Consider the following 10,920-nt stretch of genomic DNA (forward strand, 5'->3'; position numbering starts at 1 on the left):
GGTTTTCCCTCAACACTTGTATCAAATTTCATTAACTTTACAGAACTTCATGAGTTTGATGTAAGAGTTGTGAATTTCGAAATATTTGTAAAGAATTATCGTAGAGAAGTTATATATTTTGTGCTGCAAGGCGTTGCAAGTATATCCATCGTGATATTCTGTCACATGTGAATAAGGTGAGCCTCTTCCTTGAGATTAAAAATTGAAAGGTTATACATGTTTATCTTTGTGATTTTATATCTTCATAAATGAGCTACAATGGGCTACTTTTTCTGATTATTCTCACATTAACCATGAAGACATAGAGTAAGTTATGGAAGCCGGCTCCTTCATCATGAGTAGTTATACTTTTAATCAGAAGGTATTACTGATAAATTCATTTCAATGGCATCGGACTTAGCCCCACGTTTATTCAGTTGTCAACAGTGAACAACAACTAATAATAAGTTATAAATTCGTTGTGAGTTCATTGGGGGAAAATAGTGTGTCAAATCACTTCCGCGATAAAGAAGGGCACTAGCCTCGCAGAGGGACAAGAACACGACGGTATAAGCAAGCACAACGCTATTAATGTCAAGGGTTGCAAATGTCCCCCAAGAGCTGCAACTCTGTGTCATGGTTGAACTATTGTTATGATTCCTTAACTAAATTAACAGCTATTTACATACATAATTCTATCTACTTTATGTGCGTAATGTAACCTCCGTGTCTCAGGCGGCAGCGCACCGGCGTCTCACCGCTGGGTTCCGTGGTTCGATGTGAGATTTTTACTGGACAAAGCGGAGGCGGGACAGGTTTCTCTCCGAGTACTCCGGTTTTCTCTGTCATCTTTCATTCCAGCAACACTCTCCACTATAATTTTATTCCATCTGTCAGCCATTAATCATTGTCCCAAAGGGGTGCGACAGATTTCGACAGCTGGCACAATTCCTATCCTTGACGCTAGATGGGGGCTTCATTCGTTCCATTCCTGACCGGGTCAAATGACTGTAAACAGGCTGTGGATTTTCATTTTCATTTTCATTTCATTTACATTTTTGTGATGTTACGCTAGCTGTGTAAATATAATTTCTGACATTTTACATGGATGTTTTAAAGTACACGAGTACTCTTCGTCATCACCAACCATCACCTGTTCACTGTCTCTCCAACGATTGACATAAGGAACGTCTGCACCCAACATATCATAATAGATTACAACAATGAGCGGGTGGGCCCCAGCCACGCCGCTAGTCGTGCAAGCTGTTTGGAGTCCATGCGTGAGTGGTTTAGTGTAGTAAATAAACTTACGTAACGCATTGCCAGATGAAGGAAGGTCAGCTTCTCAGGTCTTTTTTCTCTCGCTGTGGACGGACGCTTGCAGTATATAAACGCCCCGGTATCGCTCGTTCAGTATCAGTCTTCTGCCGTCCAGACAGCCGACCAATCACCATGTACAAGCTCGTAAGTCAAACATTCATTTATTAGACACGCTGCAAACATTAACAAAAGGAGAACATGGTAGAAAAGTTAGAATTAAGTCAGAATAATAAGCCATTATTCCATAGGGAATACCGAAGTAGATAGCTACCACACCATTACCTTCTCATTCACCATATTATACGGACATTCCATGTGATTATTTAACAATTCCATTATTATTCAAGTGACACACCATCACAAACATGGACGATCAGTAGAGTCCTAGTCAAGTAATAAAACACTCGTGAATATTATCTTTAATAATGAACAAGAGCAAAATGTTCCTTATGAGAAACCCGTAGTGAGATTTTTCTCAAGGAAATTTACTCTGATAAACAATTCTAGAAATATTTTAGGGCATATCCATTTGATCCCGAATTATTATTGATTCATCCGAGGGATACTTGATAAATCCAGTGCAGACAGCACAGTCACACTTGCTATCAGGCAGTCACTAGTAACACGCACCTCCTGACCATAAAGTGTCAACCCTTTGGATGAAGATAAGGACACTTACATTATGGGCCGTTCTTAAAATAACATTATCACACTTCAGAAGTACTGATTATCATACTTACTGTTCTCCGTGCCATTGGGTGGTTTGTCGGGTATCATCTTGGGATGTGTGCTACAGGAAGTTAAAATAGGGAGATTGAAGTTGGCTTCTCAATGAAATAGCCCTTCTCATGCCTTTTCATCTTACGGTCGTGGTATGATAAGAGGACAACTGCATTTCCACGGAAGCAATTGCTCAGAAGGGCGTCGTCGGAGTCGTAAAGGGGATTAACAGGCTGCCTAACACCTTGGCGGAACTGTTCTCCCTATCGCAGAAAAATCCGGCTTCTTACAGATTCACTTTCACCACATCTTACTCACACACAAACAGACACTGCTGATCAAAGAACAAAAACGAAATATGTACGTATTTTGTTAAGCAATGTAGAACAATTGAATCCAAAAAGTCCAGACCCACACCTGAATGGATCGTCATCATCAGATCGTGGTGACTTCTGAGACACAGAAAATAGACTTTAAATTACACCGTCACCATCTCATATCTGATATTTCGATCTAATGGTAGAGAAATAGAACATACAGATGTTCGCCAATATTTATTCAGTTCATCCGTTTAACCGTCCAGGGTTGGTTTCCCCTCGGAATGAGCGAGGGATCCCACCTCTGCCGCCTTCAGGGCAGTGTCCTGGAGCATGAGACATTCGGCCTGGGATACAACTGGAGAGGAGGACCAATACATGGTAATATTTGAAGGGAGAGGAAAGGAAGCGGCTGTGGTCTAAAGTTAGGTACAATCCCGGTATTTGCATGGAGAAGAAGTGGGAAACACAGAAAACTACATCGAGAATGGCTGAGGTAGGAATCGAACCTCCTATACTCAGTTGGCCTCCCGATGCTGAGTTCTCAACTTTTCAGTTCTCGTTCCACTTTTAAACTTTCATTGTGGTACGATATTATATAGAGTAGGTGCTCATTGAATCTCCTATTACATGCAGCTGTGATCGCGGAAAGTAGACATTTCATAGAAAAAGAAAGCAAGATTTACCTGGCTTTTAATATCGCGAGTTTAGCCACAGGAGCTTCAGTGGTACGTAGTGTTTGAACGTTAGGGACCAGACTTCCTATTTCAAAAATATCAAATGCATTGACCTAGAACACGATCCACGAACACCCTTTGGTGAACAGTCAGTGGTAATGCCACTCGGCTATTACGACCTCTGGATATATCTTAAGTTATTAAGCTACATTTTATCATACTGCAGACAAAGGTTGCGTATCGTAACTGAGTCTTACATGGTCTACTGTTTATAGGAGTATGGGAATTAATCATCATGGTTTTCTTCATTAACTAGGGGCCAAGTCTCCACTCAAGTAACTTGTCTTGATACTTCTAACAGAAGAACGATAATTATATTTCAGTGTTTGTCAGATTTTTCTAGATTTTCTCTTCTTCTCACCAACATTCGTTCAGTAATGTTGCATATTGTAACATCGCTCACTTAAAACCTGACAATTAGATATTATAGATTTAGTTGAAACCATTGAACCACAGGAACTTATTATGAACAATCTCACATGAATTGGTCAGTAGAATAGTAGATTGATGTGCTGTGAGCGCAAGTAAATCCTCACTGTTTTGTTTCAGCTCCTTGTAGTCCTGGCCCTGATCGCCATCGCCTCTGCCCAGTACTTGGGCTATGGTGGATACGTCGCCAGCCCCTACTACGGAACCTACGGAGCCTACGCTACCCCCTACGCCTACAATTATGGCCTTGGCGGATACTACCTCAGACGCTGAGAGGTAAGTCTCTTTTTCCCTCATCCATATCACAATGAGCGCTTGAGATAACAGAAAAGTGCTGAGGACATTTCTTTTGTTGCAGGTATCCGGGGTTACTTCTTTCCTTCCTGCGTAGCGCCATCTTCACCAGCTTTCTCTTTTTGATGTTGACGTGTACATTTTTATAAAAACAATAAATTCTTTTCTATTTTGTTAAACTTTGTTACAATGTTATCATTATTCAAATTACCCGGAAATTCCTTTGTTGTCTAACGGAGTATCCATAAGAAATTCTCAGAGCACATATTTCTTGCGTCCTATTCTTTTCTGAATATTTGAAAGAGAGAACACAGGTCGTCAGTTTCAAATCGTAATTAATATCCTGTAGAATTAATAGTCAATCTTTCCCTTGTTGTATGTATTAAATATTCCACGGTCTATCACATTCAATAAAAGACCGTTCTAAGTTGGATCACTCATTGTTTTATGTACATTTTACACAACTTAACTAAGTTCCACATACATTGCAGTATTCACCGTGATGCCAACTGGAATGTTGTCTTTCCTACCCGAAGTCTAACATTAGTCAATGTACAGAAATACAGCATCCCTCAGTTACTCAACAGTTATTCAAAATCAACTCCCGTGTGCGAGGATGGAGCTGTATTACACGTAAAACCAGGAAAGCAATGTCTCAGTTTAGCAGCTTGGGGATAATGATTACCTTTGATCAAGTAGTAGTACTCCAGTTACTTTCATAATGAATACTAGCCAGTAGCGTGGTCTACAAGTAGTGCGCTTGCCTCTCATAGGAGACACTGGTTAACTTCCTAACTCCAAAAATGGTTTTTAAATCTGGGCCAGAGGTGGAACGGCGTTCATCGAGTCTCATGTGGCCAAAGAAGGAGTTGTCTTATATGAGCTGACGTGACACTCTAGTATCTGCAAGCATCTGATAAGGCAGTAGTAATCTAGGTAGAACAAGGCCCTTAATTATCTCTAACACGTCAGGGGTTTTATTTTCTTTGTGAATGAACACAAGAAAATATTCCAAACGTCGGTAGTTATCCGGTAGGTATCCGGGAAAAGGATATCATCGCTGTTACAGAAAAACCTCGTATGCTCTTTCTATCCATTATTTTCCTTAAGGCTGGTCACGCCTCCCAGCCCCATATGTCCCACAGAATAACGTTCCTTGTGTTCATTTTCCTATGGTTTCACGTAAAGGATATTGAAACCTACCACACCGCGCTGTAGGGTTGTATGTTTGCACGACGTATTTACGCACTCCTACAGTATAAAGGATTTAAGGTTCATTTTACGTCACACAAAATCTCAGGTAAATGAACACAGCGAACGTTGTTCTGAGGACTGCATACCCATGTATGGCTGGGAGGCGTGACCAGTCTTAAGGAGGATAATAGATCGGAAGTACACTGTGGGATGCGAGGTATTGCTCGCGCACCTTCGATATATAGTAATCGACAATATTTGTGATGATTACATGCAGGAAATATTATTAAACTGGACAAATTTTATGAAAAAATAATAATATGGACGTGATCATTATGTTGATGTGTTTTCATTGACGATAATTTACCTTTAGAATTTTGGTAGACTTGAAATTGATTGAAAACGCGGTAGAAAAACGGTGGATGCAGCGCAAAAGTAGGAAAAAGTCCTCATATTCACAGTAAATATTTCTCACTTTACGATAGTAACCCTAGTCAATAGTTCATTTAGATTAATGAACGTAGGTTTTCGTGGCTCATTGTATTAACATGAAGAAAGAAAAGAACTGGATTAAAGCCATAGAAGTTCATGTGGTTGTGGTTGTTCATATGTTTACATGACAAAAAGGCTTGTTAGCACCAGGGTGAAAGAGCACATCAGTTCGGTAAAGAATGTCGCTCTTTCATCCTCCACGGAGAACGCTATAAGCTAGTCTGCCATAGCAGAACATTTCTACAGTACAGACCATGAAATCCTCTTTGACCAGGCGAAGGTCATCGCGCCTGTAAAAGACTTCTATGCTCGTCTTGTGAGGGAAGCCAAAATAACATCAACAGGGAAGACGGCTTCAAGTTATCAAATACATGGAGACTTGTACTGCAGAAATTCATGCATAACACCACAATGGCACAGCGGGACACACTCAAACTGTCGACAGAGGGCGGTGAATCAGTAACTTCCCTCCCAACCACCACAGTACAGCGCCACGATCCTTGAGTCCAGTTAGTGGGGTAGGCCGTGGATAGTACGGGCATGACTTCCACGTTGCTTCGGAGAATTTCTTTGCTCACTGTCGGAGGCAAAAATTCACATGCCCTGACGAAGGCCAATGCAATTTCGCTGAAAGCTTGGCTTTATTATTAAATAAATAAATAAATTAAGTAAATAAATAAATAAATAAATAAATAAATAAATAAATAAATAAATAAATAAATAAATAAATAAATAAATAAATATAGTGGCTTTAATCCAGTTAATTCATTTCTTTATGTAAGTTCCTTTAGATTGTTGTTCAAAGGACCTGTAAGAATCCATCTCAAATTGTTAATCGAGTGTTGCACTTTAATAGCTGCTTCGACTCGTGAATTGTGCAATAAGTAATCAGGTAGAAAACGTGTGCATTTGCTGGGAGCATAGATGCTCATTTTCCGTAAAATTTCAATAACCATCAGCTAGTGCTTCTGCCATGAGAAAATTAATTTACTTTTAATTCATATTAATGAAGGTTTCTTATCATATCAGTGTATTTATTGTCTATTTTACGTCGTCTATCCTCTCTGTTCTTATTAATTAATTAATTAATGAAACGGAGACTTCTTTCGACAAATAGTTCTAACCTGCCCCCAGTTGCCCTTCGTTATAAATCTCTTTGTTTCTTCTAATCGACAAATCAGAGAACACATACGTATCACATTGCAACATCCGTCAGTAATGTATTATACTTAAATACTGAAAAGTGATTGACTTGCTTTTGACAGCTGTGAAAAGTTATGGAACTTCAAAGTGACATGTCACGAGCAATTCGTATAATGTTTTATAATTCCAACATCTTATAAGGGAAATATGACAAAGTAAATTTTGTCAAACACAGCTCAGAATAGTAAAGAATCGATATCAGTTAGTTTTCATAGCCTACAGTAAAGATTCACATTCAGGAGCGACACAATTTCATTCGGTTAGCCAGAACGCTTCTTATAACTTAACTGATTACTGTGTAAGCCTATCTTCGACAGTCAAAATTACCATCTAAGAAGCAATTGGACATTTTAAATGGACTTTATAACGTATCTTCTGATTAAAAGTTATATTTTTCACGTTTTATAAGACATTTAAATGGAATATGGACAGGTATTATAGTATTTCCTTACAAACTAATTTGAGTGTAGTTGGAGATTGCACTTGTACTTTGATGTCTGTGGATCTTCATACTCTTAAGGAAGCTGAAAGACGTAACAGTCTATAATGAATATGTATGTTTAAAGTCTGTTGTTCAAAGCATTCCTAAGAAGTATTTTAAAAATTTCGAATTATTTTACATGCAAGTTGGACACTGTCCCAATCCCAATCAGTGCATGTGGCGTTTTTATTTGTAAAATTCTTCCTAGTAATAAGAATTCCGTGCAGTTTTGAAGTCCCGTGGCTATGGCGGAAAGATCAGTCAGGAACGCTTCGAAGAAAAACGGAGACCATCTGAGAACATGGCTCAATAAACAACGCCACTTAAAAGTTTTAAATACACTGTCTAACTACAACCTTTGTGTGCACTGGGACAGTTGAAAATACCGGGCTAACTGCATATCGTCGGCTTACTTCTAAAACCTCGTATGTTACAATATTCTTCCTACCCATTATATTCCTTAGCACTGGTCACGCCTCCCAGCCACATATTTATATACAGTCCATCAAACCATTTTCGTAGTGTTCATTTTCCTATGTGACCTTGTAAAGGAAAATTGACGTTACCATACCGTACTGTAGAGATACTGTTCTCATGGCGAATTTAATAACTCGTACAGTTTAATGTATTTAAGGACCATTTTCCTTTACACGACAGCATAGGAAAATGAACACAACGAAAATTGTTCTGATGACTGTACATCAATATGTGGCTGGGAGGCTTGACCAGTCTTAAGGAAGAAAATGGATAGGAAGTGAATTGGGAGATACGAGGTTTCAGAAGTAACCAGTCGATATATTCTGACATCAGTCTTGCTGGTGCTCGACCTGTTTAAGTGAGGGATTCCATGGTGTTCAACGTCTAAGAAAAGGATCCGGAATTCAATGTCATGTAATTCAAATTATCTGGTGTTATAAAACTGTGGTCCGCCTCTATGGTGTAGTGGTTAGCGTGATTAGCTGCCACCCCCGGAGGCCCGGGTTCGATTCCCGGCTCTGCCACGAAATTTGAAAAGTGGTACGAGGGCTGGAACGGGGTCCACTCAGCCTCGGGAGGTCAACTGAGTAGAGGTGGGTTCGATTCCCACCTCAGCCATCCTGGAAGTGGTTTTCCGTGGTTTCCCACTTCTCCTCCAGGCGAATGCCGGGATGGTACCTAACTTAAGGCCACGGCCGCTTCCTTCCCTCTTCCTTGCCTATCCCTTCCAATCTTCCCATCCCTCCACAAGGCCCCTGTTCAGCATAGCAGGTGAGGCCGCCTGGGCGAGGTACTGGTCATACTCCCCAGTTGTATCCCCGACCAAGAGTCTGAAGCTCCAGGACACTGCCCGTGAGGCGGTAGAGGTGGGATCCCTCGCTAAGTCCGAGGGAAAAACCGAACCTGGAGGGTAAACGGATGATGATGATGATGATAAAACTGTGTAGTTATATTTATGTCGGATTCAGTCAGTGATAGCGCGTCGGCTTCTGGATCCCAAGATCACAAGCTCAAACCCGGCAGAGGGCAGAAAATTTCCATTTGGTTCTCCACATCGTACAATACTGGCATATAAAAATATTCTATTTACACATTTCGTTTATCATCATGATCATCATCATCTGTTTACCCTCCAGGTTCGGTTTTTCCCTCGGACTTAGCGAGGGATCCCACCTCTACCGCCTCAAGGGCAGTGTCCTGGAGCTTCAGACTCTTGGTCGGGGGATACAACTGGGGAGTATGACCAGTACCTCGTCCAGGCGGCCTCACCTGCTATGCTAAACAGGGGCCTAGTAGGGGGATGGGAAGATTGCATGGGATAGGCAAGGAAGAGGGAAGGAAGCGGCCGTGGCCTTAAGTTAGGTACCATCCCGGCAGTCGCCTGGAGGAGAAGTGGGAAACCACGGAAAACCACTTCCAGGATGGCTGAGGTGGGAATCGAACCGACCTCTACTCAGTTGACCTCCCGAGGCTGAGTGGACCCCGTTCCAGCCCTCGTACCACTTTTCAAATTTCGTGGCAGAGCCGGGAATCGAACCCAGACCTCCGGGGGTGGCAGCTAATCACGCTAACCACTACACCACAGAGGCGGCCCCATTTCGTTTATACCCAATAATATGAATTAAATGATCAACTATTTATTTATTTATTTATTTATTTATTTAATTATTTATTTATTTATTTATTTATTCGACTTTAGCAGTGGCGATGTTAGTGTTCGTGGCCCTCTCTTACACATAACCACGTAAATTACAAGATAATCTATATATATATAAAATAACTTGTCCTGACTGACTGATTCATCATCGCCGAGCCAAAACCACTGGACATAAAGAGATGAAATTTTGGGGATATATTCATATTAAGACGTAGGTGCTCGCTAAGAGAGGATTTTTGGATATTCCTTCGCTAAGGGGGTGAAAACGGGGGTGAAATTTTAAAATGAGTTGCTCTATATCTCAAAACCTAAAAAGTTTACAGATGTAAAAATTGGTATTTAGATTCTTCTTTAAAAATAAGGAAATACGTATTTTTTTGTTTTCAGAAAATCCCAATAGGAGGGGTGAAAAAGGGTGAAAATGGGGAAAAATGGGTTGAATGCCTTTAATCAGGATACCGGTACCTATATCTCAGAAACTGAAGATATTACAGACCTGAAAATTGGTACTTTTGATCTCTATTAAAAATAAAGAAACACGTATTTTTTTGTTTTTGGAAATTCCAATTAATGGGAGGGTGAAAAGGGGGTGAATTTTTAAAATGAGTGAATCTATATCTCCAAACTTTTAAAGTTTGCAGATGTAAAAATTGGTATTTAGAACCTTCATTAAAAATAAAGGAACACGTATTTTTTTGTTTTCGGAAAATCGCAATAGGAGGAGTGAAAAGGGGCTAAAAAGTGGTTGAATGCCTTCAATGAGGCTACTTATATATCAGAAACTGAAGATATTACAGACCTGAAAATTGGTGTTTGAGATCTCCGTTAAAAATAAAGAAACACGTATTTTTTTGTTTCTGAAAAATCCAATTTAGGGGGGGGGGGTGAAAAGGGAATAATATTTTAAAATGAGTGTATCTATCTCAAAATTTTTAAAGGTTATATATGTGAAAATTGGTATTTAGAATCTCCCTTAAAAATAAATAAACACACGTATTTTTTCGTTTTTGGAAATTCCAAATATTGGGGGGTAAAAAGGGGGGAGTGTAAATTTTTTAAAATGAGTGTGTATACATCTTAAAACTTTAAAATTTACAGATGTAAAAATTGGTAGTTAGAATCTCCTCTAAAAATAAAGGAAAACGTATTTTTTGTTTCCTGTAAATCCCAATAGGAGGGGTGTAAAAGGGTGAAAAATGGGTTGAATGCCTTTACTGAGGATACATATATCTCAGAAACGAAAGATGTTACAGAACTGAAAATTTGTATATGGGATCTCCTTTAAAAATAAAAAAACACATATTTTTTAGTTTTGGAAAATCCAATTAATGGCGGTTAAACAGGAGTGACAAATTTTTGAAAGACTATATCTACAGAATATCTTGGAAACGTAAAATGTTACAGACGTAAAAAGTGGGTGTTTGTAATCTCCTGTAAATCTAAAGAAATATAGGTGATTTGTGTTTGGAATCTCCACTTAAGGGGAACTCAAAAAAGGGGTGAAATTTTAAAATGTGAATTTTTACAGTTTATCTCAAAAAACTTAACATGTTACAGAAGTGAAAAATGGCATTTTTTTATCTCTATTAAACATAAAGAAACGTGTATTTTTAGCTTTCG

At 39.4% G+C, this 10,920-nt stretch overlaps 1 long non-coding RNA gene across 1 annotated transcript; it reads left to right on the forward strand.

The window, feature by feature from the left end:
- Nucleotides 1–1,348: 1,348 nt before the first annotated feature.
- Nucleotides 1,349–3,975, forward strand: LOC136880869 (uncharacterized). The gene is made up of 3 exons (XR_010860959.2): nucleotides 1,349–1,443; nucleotides 3,623–3,778; nucleotides 3,861–3,975. It is a non-coding gene; the product is annotated as an uncharacterized lncRNA (long non-coding RNA).
- Nucleotides 3,976–10,920: the final 6,945 nt, after the last annotated feature.

The sequence above is a fragment of the Anabrus simplex genome, chromosome 1 (genome assembly GCF_040414725.1).
Source record: "Anabrus simplex isolate iqAnaSimp1 chromosome 1, ASM4041472v1, whole genome shotgun sequence".
Classification (NCBI taxonomy): Eukaryota; Metazoa; Arthropoda; class Insecta; order Orthoptera; family Tettigoniidae; genus Anabrus; species Anabrus simplex.